At 36.4% G+C, this 16,409-nt stretch overlaps 1 protein-coding gene across 2 annotated transcripts in view; it reads left to right on the forward strand.

The window, feature by feature from the left end:
- Positions 1–165: 165 nt before the first annotated feature.
- Positions 166–16,409, forward strand: part of slc1a9 (solute carrier family 1 member 9) — a 45,268-nt gene continuing 29,024 nt past the window's right edge. The window contains exon 1 of one of the 2 annotated variants that reach the window (XM_051106244.1): positions 166–301. The gene's annotated coding sequence lies outside the window, so the exon portion shown is untranslated. Of the gene's footprint in view, positions 302–14,254; positions 14,427–16,409 lie in introns of those variants that run through there. The other variant, XM_051106245.1, reaches the window with a different exon arrangement.

The raw sequence follows: 16,409 nt of genomic DNA on the forward strand, positions 1-16,409 counted from the left end.
CTGCGTGTATGAACGTCAGCTCTGCTTTTCCAGCAGTCAGACCACAAACCGCTGTGTTGAGCTATAAACGAGAGACGTTAAATCTGGAAGTTTGAAAAAAAGTTCGTTACGTGGATGCAGAAATTCCCGCGCCGAGGAGGTTTGAGTGCTGAAGTCGTGCGGTAAGGTATCTTCATGAAAGGCGGTGAGGGGACAACAGCCAGTGGGAGTGAAAGAGGGCTGGTTTAGAAGAAGAGGAATGGACAGAGTGAAAGAAGACATTATGGTGGAGGAAAAAAAGGACGAGGACCATCTGCTGGCGGTGGGTGTTGAGAGTTCTCATAATGAAAACCAAAAAAAGAGAGTTGAAAACGGCTTAAATGTAATGGGTAGACTGTCTGGGCAACTGATTTAGTGTCGTTTAATTGAGTTTAAGTCCAAATTAATCACCCCAAGCAAGTGCATCATACACCTTAAGACCTTTTAGCTGTTAATAACTGTAACGGAAAGTAGCGGACAGCAGAATTTCATTTATTTCATCTCGGTTTATGGTGGTCTGAATGATTTCAGGACTGTGCACCTCTTGAATTAGGGGGCAATTTGTTAAAGCAATTTCCTGTGGAGATTTTTTTACAGCGTGTACCGCCAACCAGCCCTTGGTTTTTATAGCAGGAGATGTATATTGCCTTCTCTGGTTCTCCATCTCTCGTTCTCCCCTCCTTTCACCTAGCAGAAATTTCCATCCCACCAAAACCCATTTCCCCAGAAAGTTTAAAAAGATGAAAGGATAAGGAAAAGAAAGGGGACAAAAGAGAGAAGTGTTCTGTTACAACCCTGCCCCTGTGAGACTGTCCCTGAAAGAGTTAGGGGATGAGAGAGATGGGGAAGAGAATAAGAGAAAGCGAGGGGTACAGAAAAGAGGTTTTCAAATGAGGAACGGGGAGCCGGTGTGGAACTTCATATTTAACACACACAAACACAGGTGAGCGCACACACACACAAACACATAATACACAAATACAAAGCTCAGTGAGGTCTAAAATGTGGTCCGGCCCCCTCGTATCTTTGCTCCTGTCCTCTCCTGACGCCGTACCTCCCTCTTGGCATTTAGTGTCATTCACTCCCAGTCTTTACCTCCTTAACACTATTCTGTCTCTCTGGTTTTGTCTGAACTTGTTTCGTATGCACTTAGATATTTCAACCCCAGGGCGTATTGGTGAAGGAGTGAGAATGAGAGAGAGCCACAGGAACAGAGAATGATTGAGAGCGAGGAGTCACTGAGGTATTGAGCGAGATGACAGGCGAACAAAGGTAGAAAGGGAAAGAAGGGACAAACTCAAACGGAGGTACAAAAGTTCTTTCACACACTCACACTCGAATGACTTAACGCACACATGCACGCACGCGCACAGAGAGCCCTGACACCTTATCGTTGAAGGATAAAAATACATTTCTGCATATCAGGTCTTATTAAGCAGTAGTGTGAACCAGCATTACTTGTTTTTGTGAAAGACAAAAACCACCCTACACCCTAAACACAGATAACAGGGCAGCTCATCGCACAAGGACCACACCGCACGTCACTGTCATTGAGTCACAGACAAGAACTCGTGACGAAATTGGACATCTTTCAGATGCCGAAACCATACAGCAGATAAGAGACAATCCTTCTCACGTAATACGACCTTGAGCTTTGCGAAAGACACTCAATAAATAGAAGCTTATTATTATCACTATACCAGTGTTATTTTAGTATCACTAATATGCTGTTATAGTTTTCAGGTTTATTACTTAACATTAGTTAACATGAGCTAAGAATGAACTATACTTCTACATTTACTAATGCATTATTAAAATCAAAAGCTTTGCTTGTTAGCATTAGTTAATGCACAGAACTAACAATGGGCCCCTGTATTTTCAATAACTAATAATAAAGATTAATAAAAACTATTAATGTATTGTTCATTGCTTGTTCATGTTAGTTAATACATTAACTAACATTAACTAATGGAACCTTATTGTGAAGTGTTACCAGATTTTTTGTAGTTTGTTTTAGTAATTTTGTTGTTTTTGTTTTAACATTAAGTTTTACTTTGTTTTACTTATTTTAATACACCAAGTTAAACTAAATAAAAATGAGAAATGTGTTGTTTTTAATTTTATTTAATTTCAGTTAATGTAATTTTATTTAAAGTAACACTTAGTTTTAGTTATTAACTCAAATGTATTATACTATTTAAAAAAATAAAAATTACAATGAAAACAATAAAATAAATAAGAAAATATTATAGTAATAATCATTATATAACAATAAGACTAGTAATTAAAAATATTAAAAACACTATTAAAATAACAGTACATCATTTTATTTAAAAATAAACACATTTAATATAAATAATATTACATTTGTAATATTAATAATACATGTAACAAACAAATGTAAAAATACTTGTTTATTTGTAAAAATATTATTTATTATTAAATCATTTAAATGTTAATCAATTCCTCTTTCAAACTTTGGAAAAGTTTTTGAGTAATTATTTTGCTTGCAATATATTTTTGTTTTCTTTGTGTCTCTTGTTCATAGCGTGTGCCTACATCAGATTTATTTCCATGGAAATGGATATCCCGCCTCAAACCTCAAATATCAAAGCAATTACAATCTGTTACATAGCCATTATAGCAATTATTGAAAATAGCGGAGCTGTCAAGGAAACCAGTATGCTGTCCACAGACGCTCTCCTGAGCCCGAGGTTAAATTTATGGCCTCAAAGAGGTGTCATTCATTCATCAAATCAATTTTTCCTCTCTGTACCCGCTCATGTGCATCAGTTTCACAGATCTCCTTCATTACCGCACCTTGTGAACCCCACCGCTCCACCTTACATTACCCCCATTTTCTTCCCCAGCGCCACCATTACCTCTTTCCTGGTGTTCTCTCTCTCACTCCCACTGTGGGCCGCAGCATGTGTTTCCAATTTTGGCAGTAATGCGCAGTTCGCCGCAATCTGACCTAATTAGCCCCCGTCTTGTGGATCCGCCCTCAACAGCACCCACCGTGGCAGACAGGCTAGAGGTCAGAAGTCAGGGGTCGTAGGTGAGAGCACGGATCGGATAAGGGGGCAGCGCCTTTGATTGATGTGTCAGGTCTCGCAGCATTATGGGCGTGTTCGAAGGTGACCAGCTTAAAAGTGTGAATGCAGTAATTTCTTCAGTATTTGGGATCAGAGAGGCTTACTGAGGCCTGAAATTGGATTTCGCAGTAAGACAAAAGGGTCAAAGAGGGGAGGTCAAAAACACAAGAGCGCCATTCTTAACAAAACACACGGACTAAAGTACATAAGCCACAATCTCTCACACCTTGAGATGATAGGGACTAGGTATCGGATCTGTGGAATGCCTTGCTACTGGGAAAGAGGAGGGATAGACCAAGGGGTTTAAGAGGAGAGACTGATTTTAGGAATGTCTTAATTATGGGAATGGAGAACCTAACTCTCTGTTTAATCCTTAATGAGAAACAGCTTCATATGGAACAGAGGGAGGCAGAAAAATGGTTGAACTTTAAAAGGAATGATAGCGCGTGAGGGAAAGCTTGTCAGCTTTATAAAGCACGTAAAAGTGTGGCTCCACGCTGTGTGTGTTTGCTGTAAACCGATATGATTACAACTCATACGGAGCCCCTTTTTATAATCTCAGCCTCGCTTTACAATCCTCATAACACCAGTAGAGGGAAAGCCATTCAACAAGCAACTTGCATGAAATATTCCACCATTGATTTGAGCATGGAAACGGGGCTACCAGTCCTAATAGTTCTTGGTTGAGCACAGTGTGGTGGACCGCTGTCGCCGCAGGCATCCGGTGGGCTGTTATGCCGTCTTAAAGGCTTTATGTTTAACTCCTTGAGTTTATCTTCGCTTCACAAGTAGTGTCCTTGAGAAGATAAGCATAGACTGTGATTGTCTTTGAGGCAGACCATGCATTCCTTAAAGGGATAGTTGACTCAAAAACAATAATTCTGTCATCATCTCATCCTTATTTTGTTCCAAACCTGTATGAGCTTCTTCTGTGGGACAAAAAAGAAGATATTTTGGAAGAGAGAATGGCGTCCAATGTGGTGAAAACAGTTGAAACATTCTTCAAAGTAAAACTGAATTAATTATATGCAATAGTTCATGACAGTTTAAAAAGCCGTAGAAGCATGAAACCACACTGCAAGATGATTTTTTCTGTTGTTGTTCTAATTTACAATTAATTAAAAGTACATGAACATAGAACATAAAGTTCTCCCGCTTAATTTGTTTTAAAAACATTTTTAATAAGAAGAGAATTTGTGAGTTTTGCAACACCTCTAGGGGTTTGCATTTCTTTCTTTATTACAGAATATTTTCACAAATGGCCGCCTTCCAAAACATTTCACATTTTCGCTGAACCATTGAATGTTGGAGTTTTCAGAATTCATGTGAACATCATCTGCTGTTGGTCAAATCGGTTGGGTTATTTTAAGGTCTCTGGAGAATCTTAACCGAGAACTGTAAAAATTCAGAGGATGTTTGAAATTAGGATCTGTATAGGCCTGTATAGGAGTTAAATCTAGTTTAGGTAAAGTTGTGACTAGGTTTTATTGTTGTACATGTGTATTTGATTACATTTCTATCAGGACAACTCTCGGGAAGATTTTAGCATGGTAATATGACAATGTTAAAGGGATAGTTCACCTAGAAAAAAAAAATTCATTAATTACTCACCCTCACGTCGTTCCAAACCCATAAGACCTTCGTTCATCTTCAGAACACAAATTAAAATTAAGGCCTAGAAAGGTAGTAAGGACAAGGTTAAATGAGAAGTTCACTTCCAGAACAAAAAATTACAGATAATTTACTCACCCCCTTGTCATCCAAGATGTTCATGTCTTTCCTCTGTTTCTTGAGGAAAAAATATTTAGGAATTTTTTCCATATAGTGGACTTCTATGGTGGCCACGAGTTTGAACTTCCAAAATGCAGTTTAAATGCGGCTTCAAAGGGCTCCCAGGCGAGGAAGATAGATCTTATCTAGCGAAACAGTCAGTTATTTTCTTACAATTTATATACGTTTTAACCTCAAATGCTCGTCTAGCTCTGCATGTACTCTGTTTATTCCGGGTCAGGACAGTTAGGGTGGGTCGAAAACACCCATCTCATTTTCTCCTCCAACTTCGTAACCATCGTACATCACTGTTTTACCTTTTTTGTAAAGGGCGTTTGACCTACTTGGCATGTTCACTTTGTGAACACTGGGTGGGTACTTCTGCAGTGATGTAGGATGATTTTGAAGTTGGAGGTAAAAAAATAAAGTGTGTTTTTGACCTACCCTAACTGTACTGAATCGGAGCGCACAGAGTTCACGCGGACCTAGACAAGACAAGCATTTGAGGTTAAAAAATATATAAATTGTTGTTGCTGTTTTTTTTTTTTTTTAGAAACTTGCAGAACATTTTGCTAGATAAGACCTGCTTCCTCGGCAAGGATTGTTTAGAGACCTTTGAAGCTGCATTGAAACTGCATTTTGGAAGTTCAAACTCGCGGCCACCATAAAAGTCCACTATATGGAGAACATTGTATATGGAGAGCGTTCTGACGTTTGCAACTAGTTTGCAAGCATAGAAATGCACACGCATGTGTTGTGGTACTGTTGTGAATGTGTGTCAAAGACTGACACTGAAGAAAATAAATTAGTTATTTTTATTTTCTTTGTTCACAGAAAGTATTTTTGTAGCTTCATAAAATGAAGGTTGAACCACTGATGTCACATGGACTATTTTAACAATCTTATTACTACCTTTCTGGGCCTCCAACATGGTAGTTGCATTGCTGTCAATGCAGGGTTAGAAAGCTCTTGGATTTCATCAAAAATATCTTAAGTTGTGTTCTGAAGATGAACGAAGGTCTTTTGGGTTTGGAACAAAATGAGTAATTAATGACAGAATTGCTGTTGTTGTAGATTATTGCTGCTGCTCCTGCTAATACATACGCCGATATGGAAGTGGGGATATGGAGGGTTTGAAGGGAGGGTGTGCTACAAAATGCTAACCAGAATGCTAACCAGCCATTTAACTGTAAAGCAGCAAGCTCAACCAATCAGCTTGTGCTAGTAGTTTAACATTGTCATCTACAGTTTCATGACAGAGCTTGGCATTCATTTTTTTGAACTATATCAAAGTCCCTTTAAGGCAAGTCATTTCACTTGGAATCCATTTTAGCAACACTCCCTTGCAGCTACATCCAGCAGTGCGATTGAAGCTGCTATTAGACTTGGATGAAGAAACATTGTTAGCTGATATTATGCTTTAATGACATATTTCAAATTAAAAAATGACCAACAATGATCCCTGTAGCTCAATCAATAGAGCACAGCACTAAAAACGCTAAGGTCATGGGCTTGATTTCCAGGAAAGTGTGAATTGATAAAATGTGTATTTTGAATAACGTATATTTTAAATGACCAAAATCTTCTTTTTTGTGTACATGTACACATTTGACATACTTATCCAATTCATCTTATACTGCATGCAATTTATCATTTTCTGCATTCCCTGGAAATTAAAACAATGATCTCGGTGGTGTTAGTATCATGTGCTACTGTTTGTGAGATGATAGCTGAAGGTATGACTATTGAGCGTGTTATTTCTTCCATTCATTTATATACATGAGTGGACCGTTTCTGTCAATGTGTGCGGTCATTGAGGTTTGCATAAAAGAAGTGATTGAATGACATGTATGCTATTTGATAATTATACAGATGATAGTTATTTAGCCAGAATAGCATTGACATGTTTTACAAGACCAAACTAATTATGCTTTGTCTGTTCCTTAAATTAAATTGGCCTATGCCACCAAGCAATCAGCCACATCTTGTTTTCCTAATAAAAGCATTGATGAAAAGCACGACAGTTTGTCGAAACGGAACGAGGAGGAACGGGGTTTTGATGCAAGTTCCCATAATTAAACTGCATCTGGAGACGGGGAGAAGAAAGTGATTTTAAATGTCAAACACCATGGAATAAGAACAGTTGTGTGGTGATGTTTTTACCAAGCCCCATTTTAGATGCACTCCTGCGGTCACAGAATCTGTTCCATATTATTGTGTGTCAGTCTAATTATTGTGGAAAAAATGGAACAAAAAGCTGTATATAGTTACAAAGCGCTCCATTTGCAAAAGTTGTTGGTAGGTTTAGAATTTGCATGAATTTAGCAGATTAAATAGTGATAGTCTGTTTCTCTGAAGTTTCTTTGATGGACAACAATTGGCTCATGTTGCACAGGAAGTATAAGACATGTTTTATCTCATTGTACTTGTGGAGAGTCTTAATAGCATTCACACCATTGTCTTTCTCCTGTGCAATACAAACCTTTCATAACAGCTCCTGGGACTCCTTTAGAAGTTGTATCATATACTGCAACTTTTAAAGTTACGTGACTCCTTTTTCTCAGCAGAGGTGGGATGAACCGTATTTCAATGAGGAAACACAGTTTTTGAGGTTTCCATTGTGATGAATGCTGTTTCAAATCTTCAACACACAAATTCCTGTTTAAATGGTCACAAATGGTCACCAAAGTCAGTAGTGCCCTCAGAAAAATAACTGTTTTGCCACACAGATGTCAAATTAGAGCCCGTTTGTAAATCATCAGTGGTCACAAGCAGCCAAAAGGTGTTTCTGAATTGTAGCCTTGCCTTCTAGACCCCAAAAAAACTGCGTTTTTGTGTGTGTGTCTTTTAACATTTCGTTTCTGACTGATGCGGTAGACATGCGCCCTCCCTCCTCCCTGATGTATGCTGAAGGAGAAATGTAACACATTGTAAATTTTACTCACTATACAACACCCTGTTGGGTACTGTTTCAGCGGCAGACTTTGTGTTTGAACCACTGTGGCAATTAGCAGGAGATAGACTTACAGCCCATCCGCTGCACAATAGACAGCAGGAGAGAGAGAGGGAATGGACAGAGAGGCCGCCCCAGTTCTGTAGCTCTCTTCTGCCCCTCCATCTGTCAGTCCTGTGGGACAGGGTGTGTGATAGCGACTGGAATGCGTATATGTACGTTTTTGTTGTGTGTGTGGACAGAGATTCTCCTATCACTTCAATTTTTTGGTCATTTTTGGTCATTGCATTGCATTCTGTGAGGGGGGCACGGTACTGTACTGTACTGTTTGCCTAAAAATATCAGTGCTACCAATGACCAGTCATTTTGTTCTCACTCGTACGATTTTGTACGATTTGTCTAGACCCCAGTTACGGGTAGGTTTAGGGGCGGGGTTAGGTGTAGGTCATTCATACAATTCGAATTGGGGAACGCGTAAAATATGTACAATTTTTGCAAAAATGAAGTCGTAGGAATTTGTATTAATCACAGGGTTCGTACAAGGTGCTTGAAGTACTTCAAATTGACTTTTTGAAATTTAAGGCCTGGGAAACCTTTGAAAATAGCCATATTTTTGAAGAGGTAGTTGAAAAGTGCTTGAATTATTGAAAGACGATGTGTTTATGAAATAAGTGTTTAATTTTGTCAATAATCATATATCTTTTCACGCAAAATTCAAGCAATATAAAAAACATTTTTTTTGCTTATTTCAGTTAATGTCAGAAAACAATTGAGCTAAGCAAGTAGTATTACTGACAGTGTCGTGTAAACATGGCTGAAGATGCGAAAAGAGGAACAAATGAACCAAATCAATTGAGTCATTTATGCTGGAACGGCTCCGATTGATTCAAACTTGTGACTTTGATCATTCATTTCAAGCGATTAATGGGCAAAAACCAGATCAAATAAAAAAAAACATTAATTTTTTAAAATTTCGTCATCGCTTTTACCGATTTTAAAAAGCACGTAGTGATGAGTGAAATGGAGCTTTTGGAAACTCCAAATCTGTTAAACCACTGTGTTGCACAGTGATTCACTATTTCGAAGTGCTCCAGTTGGATCACAAATAATTTGACTAAAGGTCATTATACTCTGAGTCCAAAATTTCTGTCTGAAACTTTTGCACTTTAAAAAATAAATACGACCTCCTGTTGTGTCAATCGAGTTTACACATTGCGTCCAAAACTTTCGTCCGTCATAATGTTTGGATCAGGTTTGATTTTCTGCGTTTTCGCATCCGTAGCAAGCATTTTGATAGGACAGGAAAAAAAAAAAAAACGGGAAACGCATACGAAAATTTCGGACTCAGTGTGCAATGACCTTTAGAGTGGAACTTTGCGTATCGCGAATCATTTGATTCGTGTCAGGACTCTGGAGCTTGTGTGGCAAATCATTTGATTTAGATTGGGATGGGTGATCCCATCGCGATACGCGATTCGAAGTCCCGATCTAAATTGCCAATCATTTGATTTAGATCTGAACTTCGGAGAGTGAAACATTTGATTCAGATCAGCATTTTGCAAATCTTTTTTTCTTAAACAGTAAACCATTAATGCAGTACAGTTATAAAACACAAAAAATAAAAAAAATATGCAAAAATACTAATCCCTTAAGAAAATTAATTGTGGTTTTACTATACTAAAATACTTTCTAATACTTTAGTAGTAATGTGCTTCACTTTATTTTTGCCTTTTTTTATTAGTAGGCTATACAGTATTTTTATCTATTTCTATTTTTTTTTAAGAATTTGAAATGAAAGGCATCATTCGATAAGTGAGATCTCCTGATTGAAGTTCTTGAAAATCAAAAAAGTAGTGCTTGAAAATTCCAGTATCTGTACGAACCCTGGAATTAGCCACCTCATAAAATATGTACAAATTGCCATGAGATCAGGTAGAAAATGTTCATGCACTGAAAGTCAGTATGGGTCCAGTGTTGTTTTGGACCCCATTAACTTTCATTGTATGGACAAAAACAATTATTATTAAGATTGTCATACAGGTTTGGAACAACATAACAAAAATATATTCTAAGAACATTTTGCTAATATTCCATCATGTCTTTGTGAATGTTCTGAATGTTTGTTTTTGGATGTTCTCTGTTTTTTTTAAATGTTTATAAAAAAATTCTCCTTGGTTATGCACATATTTCTCTGTGGGGAAGATTCCATTTTTAGCATTTTGCAAACATTATGGGAATGTTTATTTTTTGAATATTCCCTAAACATTCTGAAACAAATAGTAACAAATGAATATCCAACTAAAACATTTCATGAAAAAACAGTGTATAAATAACATTTTTGAAAATATTATTAAAGACAAGATAACTTTGAGAATAAATTATATTTATGTTAATAGAAGAACTCTGTGAACTTTGAGAGAAATTGTTAGCTGGGATGTGAATAAATTATGACAACATTTTGGGTTAACTCCCCCTTTAAAAGCCAGGTGTTTAAAAGAGGTGCATTGAGGCTGAGAAACACTATCATGTTAGTATTATTACATTATCTTACTCTTTGGACACACAAAACCAGCTGACACTGTGATGGGTCATTTAACATATTCAGTATTCGTTTTCCCCTGCATTCAGAAGGGACAGGACAGATCTAATAATATGTGTCATGAAAGTAGAAAAATGTCACCCAGAAGACATTAGCTGCAAAAAAATTGTATCATATTGAGTAATTGATGTGTTTTACTCAGTATGTTACCAGATTCGGTACAAATGTTATATGGGGAAAATCTTAATCAACCTGCGGCAGTGTTTGTTTTGATACAGTTTGGCACACAGAGTCCCTGTGATTTTTATTTCTTTCCACATCAAATAAATTGAAGTGAGTGGTTGGAGCCTAAAAGAGCTGGTTTGCTACTGATTAAAGCCTTAGGGCAGAGTATGTAGTCAGTAAGTAATGATTTAGCAGAGCACTTTGAGTTCTCAGCAGTGAACTTGAACGTGTTTAAACCATTACATCTAAGAGATCTAATGAGGCTGTGTGTAGTATTATCATTCCATTGTTGTGAATCTGAGTGATGCATCAATCACCACACATTTTTTATGATGTTCTCAGCAGCCAAACACAGCCATAAAAGTGGAGATTTCAGGTGACAGGGGATGACAGTTACTCGATCTTTCTCTGTCCTATGACTAAGTTGTGAGGCATTTGATATGAATTCACATATGCAAATACCTGTCCTAAGCCCCGCCTCCCTCAGTATCATATATATGGGGAAACAGAGCCACATCGCCATCCAGTGGGTAGACGTGGGACACATTAAGATGAAACTTGCCCTACATCTTAAATCATTCAGCATGCCACATTTCTTTTTCCATTTTTCTCTTCATTTACATGTCCTACAAATTCTGATGCCATTCATGTAGTATAGCAGTGGTTCTTTTTTCTTTTCTTTTCTTTTCTTTTCTTTTCTTTTTAATCCCAATTAGGTCTGTCTGTGTCTATCTATCTATCTATCTATTGTTCTATTTATCTATCATTCTATCGTTCTGTCTATCTATCTATCTAGCTATCTATTGTTCTATCATTATATTGTTCTATCTATCATCTATCTATATCGTTCTGTCTATCTATCTATCTATCTATCAATCATTCTATCATTCTATCTATCGTTCTGTCTATCTATCTATCTATCAATCATCTATCTATCATTCTATCGTTCTGTCTATCTATCTATTGTTCTATCGTTATATTGTTCTATCTATCGTCTATCTATCTATTGTTCTATCATTCTATCTATCGTTCTGTCTATCTATCTATCTATCAATCCTCTATCATTCTATCGTTCTGTCTATCTATCTATTGTTCTATCGTTATATTGTTCTATCTATCATCTATCTATCTATCGTTCTATCATTCTATCTATCGTTCTGTCTATCTATCTATCAATCATCTATCTATCATTCTATCGTTCTATCTATCTATTGTTCTATCATTATATTGTTCTATCTATCATCTATCTATCGTTCTATCATTCTATCTATCGTTCTGTGTATCTATCTATCAATCCTCTATCATTCTATCGTTCTGTCTATCTATCTATTGTTCTATCGTTATATTGTTCTATCATCTATCGTTCTATCATTCTATCATTCTATCGTTCTGTCTATCTATCAATCATCTATCTGTCATTCTATCATTCTATCTATTGTTCTATCATTCTATGTATCGTTCTATCGTTCTATCTATCTATCTATCTATCTATCGTTCTGTCTATCTATCTATCCATCTATCTTTCTATCTTTGTCTATCGTTGTCTATCGTTTTAACTGTCGTTCTATCTATTGTTCTGTCGTTCTGTCTGTGTGTCTGTCTGTCTATCTATCTATATGTCTATCTATCTATCTATCTGTATATCTGTCTGTCTGTCTATCTGTCTATCTTTCTATCTTTGTCTATCGTTTTATCTGTCGTTCTATCTATTGTTCTATCGTTCTATCGTTCTATCTATCTATCTATCTATATATCTATCTATCTGTCTGTCTATCTTTCTGTTTGTCTGTCTATTTCTTTCTATCTTTCTGTCTATTGTTTTATCTTTCGTTCTGTCTATCTGTCTATCTATCTGTCTATCTTTCTGTCTATCGTTTTAACTGTCGTTCTATCTATTGTTCTGTCTGTGTGTCTGTCTGTCTATCTATCTATATGTCTATCTATCTATCTGTATATCTGTCTGTCTGTCTATCTGTCTATCTTTCTATCTTTGTCTATCGTTTTAACTGTCGTTCTATCTATTGTTCTGTCGTTCTGTCTGTGTGTCTGTCTGTCTATCTATCTATATGTCTATCTATCTATCTATCTGTATATCTGTCTGTCTGTCTATCTGTCTATCTTTCTATCTTTGTCTATCGTTTTATCTGTCGTTCTATCTATTGTTCTATCGTTCTATCGTTCTATCGTTCTATCTATCTATCTATCTATCTATATATCTATCTATCTATCTGTCTGTCTATCTTTCTGTTTGTCTGTCTATTTCTTTCTATCTTTCTGTCTATTGTTTTATCTTTCGTTCTGTCTATCTGTCTATCTATCTGTCTATCTTTCTGTCTATCGTTTTAACTGTCGTTCTATCTATTGTTCTGTCATTCTGTCTGTGTGTCTGTCTGTCTATCTATCTATATGTCTATCTATCTATCTGTATATCTGTCTGTCTGTCTATCTGTCTATCTTTCTATCTTTGTCTATCGTTTTAACTGTCGTTCTATCTATTGTTCTGTCGTTCTGTCTGTGTGTCTGTCTGTCTATCTATCTATCTATATGTCTATCTGTATATCTGTCTGTCTGTCTGTCTATCTTTCTATCTTTCTATCTTTGTCTATCGTTTTAACTGTCGTTCTATCTATTGTTCTGTCGTTCTGTCTGTGTGTCTGTCTGTCTATCTATCTATATGTCTATCTATCTATCTATCTGTATATCTGTCTGTCTGTCTATCTTTCTATCTTTGTCTATCGTTTTATCTGTCGTTCTATCTATTGTTCTATCGTTCTGTCGTTCTATCTATCCATCTGTCTATCCATCTATCTATCTATCTATCTGTCTGTCTGTCTGTCTGTCTGTCTGTCTGTCTGTCTATCTGTCTGTTTGTCTGTCTATTTATCTTTCTATCTTTCTGTCTATTGTTTTATCTGTCTATCTATCTATCTATCTATCTATCTATCTGTCTGTCTGTCTATCTTTCTATCGTTCTATCTATCTATCTATCTATCTATCTGTCTGTTTGTCTGTCTATCTATCTTTCTATCTATCGTTCTATCATTCTGTCTGTCATTCTATCTATCTATTTATCTATCATCTGTCTGTTTGTCTATTTATCTATCTTTCTATCTTTCTGTCTATCGTTTTATCTGTCGTTCTATCTATTGTTCTATCTATCTATCTATCATTCTATCTATCTATCTATCTATCATCTGTCTGTCTGTTTGTCTGTCTATCTGTCTATCTATCTATCTATCTATCTATCTATCTATCTATCGTTCTATCGTTCTATCTGTCGTTCTATCGTTCTATCTATCTGTATCTATCTATCTATCTATCATTCTATCTATTTTATCTGTCTATGTGTCTGTCTTTCTGTCTTTCTATCTATCTGTTGTTCTATCTGTCTTTCGTTCTGCCTGCCTGCTTGCTTCTCCATCTGGTCATAATTCAATGAATTAGACAGATTGATTATGTATTAGTTTATAAAAGCAGACAGAGCTGACAAAGTAACAGGATACTGGAGGATTAATTAAATAGATTTGATTGGGAGAGTGTGAATATGTCAGAGTGAAAATGAGAAAAAGAGGGAGAGAGAGCAAAGAAGAGAGAGCAAAAGAGAGAGAGGCTGAGCGAGCAAGCCCGGCTCAGGGAATCAAACCGTTTTTATTAATCTGAGAATTTTCTCAGATGACGCAAAGACTGTGACTTTGCCTCGTCTCTTTCTCGCTCTCTCTTTCTCTCTCACTTCATCTCTCTCTTTCTCACCCTCTGTCAATTCTTTTCACATGTCTCTTTCCTAATGCCTAAATCTTGTTGGATGGGAGACGGCACAACAGCACAGGTAAGACTACGAACTAATGCACATTACTCTTCTTGTTTCTGTTTAAACTTGTACCTTACCTTCTCAATATGCCATAGAACTTCATCTATATATTTGTTCACGCTTCATTTAATTAGGCTTGTTATATTATGTCATGCTAAAACACTGTATAGTGGACGTGAAGTTCATGAGTTCTTGCACATGATTATCATCAGCCGTCCATGATTGTTGAAGCGTGCACGCTTTTCCTTTTTGCTTTTAAATTCCTCTTAGTGTTTTTATTGCACGTGTCGTTGCTGCAAACTTAGCACATGTCAGTTAACAAATAGCCCTGACTGGGCATTCTTTGAGCGGAGTGGTAGTGTCAGGGAGATGATGGATGGTTTTAAGAGTGCAGATTATGAATAAGGCATGCTTCATTAGAGCCACAGCTGAAAGAGGAGTCAACTAGCCGTAGATAGATCGCTAGATTGAGACATATATCAGTGTCACAATGAGTAGAGACCAGGGTGGCTTCAGAAATGGAGTAACGAAAGAGTTGATTCTGCAGACATGGAGCTTAAGGACAGATTGACAGGGATTTAGGAAGGTAAAATGAGGGTTCCTGTGGGGCTCAGTTAGGGAAAAACTTGCAGTAGAGAAACAGAGAAGGGGGAATTGGGGATTTATAAATAGTAAAGCTTTAGCAGGGTGAGGCGAGCAGATGTGATAGACAGTCTGTGCTTAAGGAGTTCAAACAACAGATTAATACACTCAGATTATAGTCAGAGATAGAGGGGTAAGGGGGAGGGTGTGTGCAAGTGTGTGTGTGTGTATGTGGTTAAGCAAGATGACCCATACACGTCTGCACATGCAAAGGAATAAGCCCCCAGATGGACTTAAACACATCTACCTGCAGATGTGCTTGATCACCCTTTCAAAATGAACCACAGGCAAAATAAGTAAAAACATTTTTGCTTTACAGTATATATACATCTCATAGCTTGACATCAGTCTGAAACTGTTTCTAAACATATTTTGACACATGCTGGCAAAAGGATGAGATGCATGACTTTAAAATAAGAAGTGTGTGTGAAGCTGAGATACGCTCACTCTTTTTCTAGACTGCAATAAAAAATAATTCTCTCTTTGTGCAGTTAAAATACCTAAACTTCCTTAAAATAATGTTTCTTACTTGAGAATAGAAATGACATAGTATTTTATGAGGTTTTTTTTTTTTTTTTTAATTAAGTTTATTATTATTATCGGTTTATGCTTTAAAAAATGTCAATAGAGTAAAAAGTAGAATGCATTTCAGCATATATTTAAGATATAATTCAGATTTTTAAAAATAAATTATATATATATATATATATATATATATATATATATATATATATATATTGTATTCAACTTTTTGTTTAGTATTTCTGTAACTTAAACAGTAGCAAATGTCACTGACAACACTATTGGTTTGATTCCCAGGGAGTGCATGAACTCAAAAAACATATACCATGAATGCAATATTTGTAAGAAGTTGTTTTGGATATAAACATCTTTCACAAACTTAAATGTAAATTTAATGTAGATATTTAAAAGCAAGTTAAAAATATTGATTAATGAAATTATTTATTGCAATGGATGGTTGGAATATGGGATAGTATGATCTTAAGAAACTCATATATGTGAGATTGTTCCTACAACAAATATATAGTATATAAATATATAGTTTAAAATCTAAGTGGCTTAAATATTAATCTGAAATGTATGTGACCCATCCATATATAATGAGATTATATATGGATGGGTTTGGTTTGAATAGTGTGAGGCTGAAAGATAATGGTGGTGTCCAGTCTGTCACTGTGTTGCTTCCATTTTCTCACTGAAGCAGGGAGTTATGGGATTATATCTCTATCCCTTTGCAAAGCCCACACCAAACAATCAACCTCAGAAAATAATCCTCAGACACACATGTACACACACACACACACAAACTGACCACACATTCAGACATCCGAACACACC

The sequence above is a fragment of the Labeo rohita genome, chromosome 3, assembly GCF_022985175.1.
Source record: "Labeo rohita strain BAU-BD-2019 chromosome 3, IGBB_LRoh.1.0, whole genome shotgun sequence".
In the NCBI taxonomy this organism is placed as follows: Eukaryota; Metazoa; Chordata; class Actinopteri; order Cypriniformes; family Cyprinidae; genus Labeo; species Labeo rohita.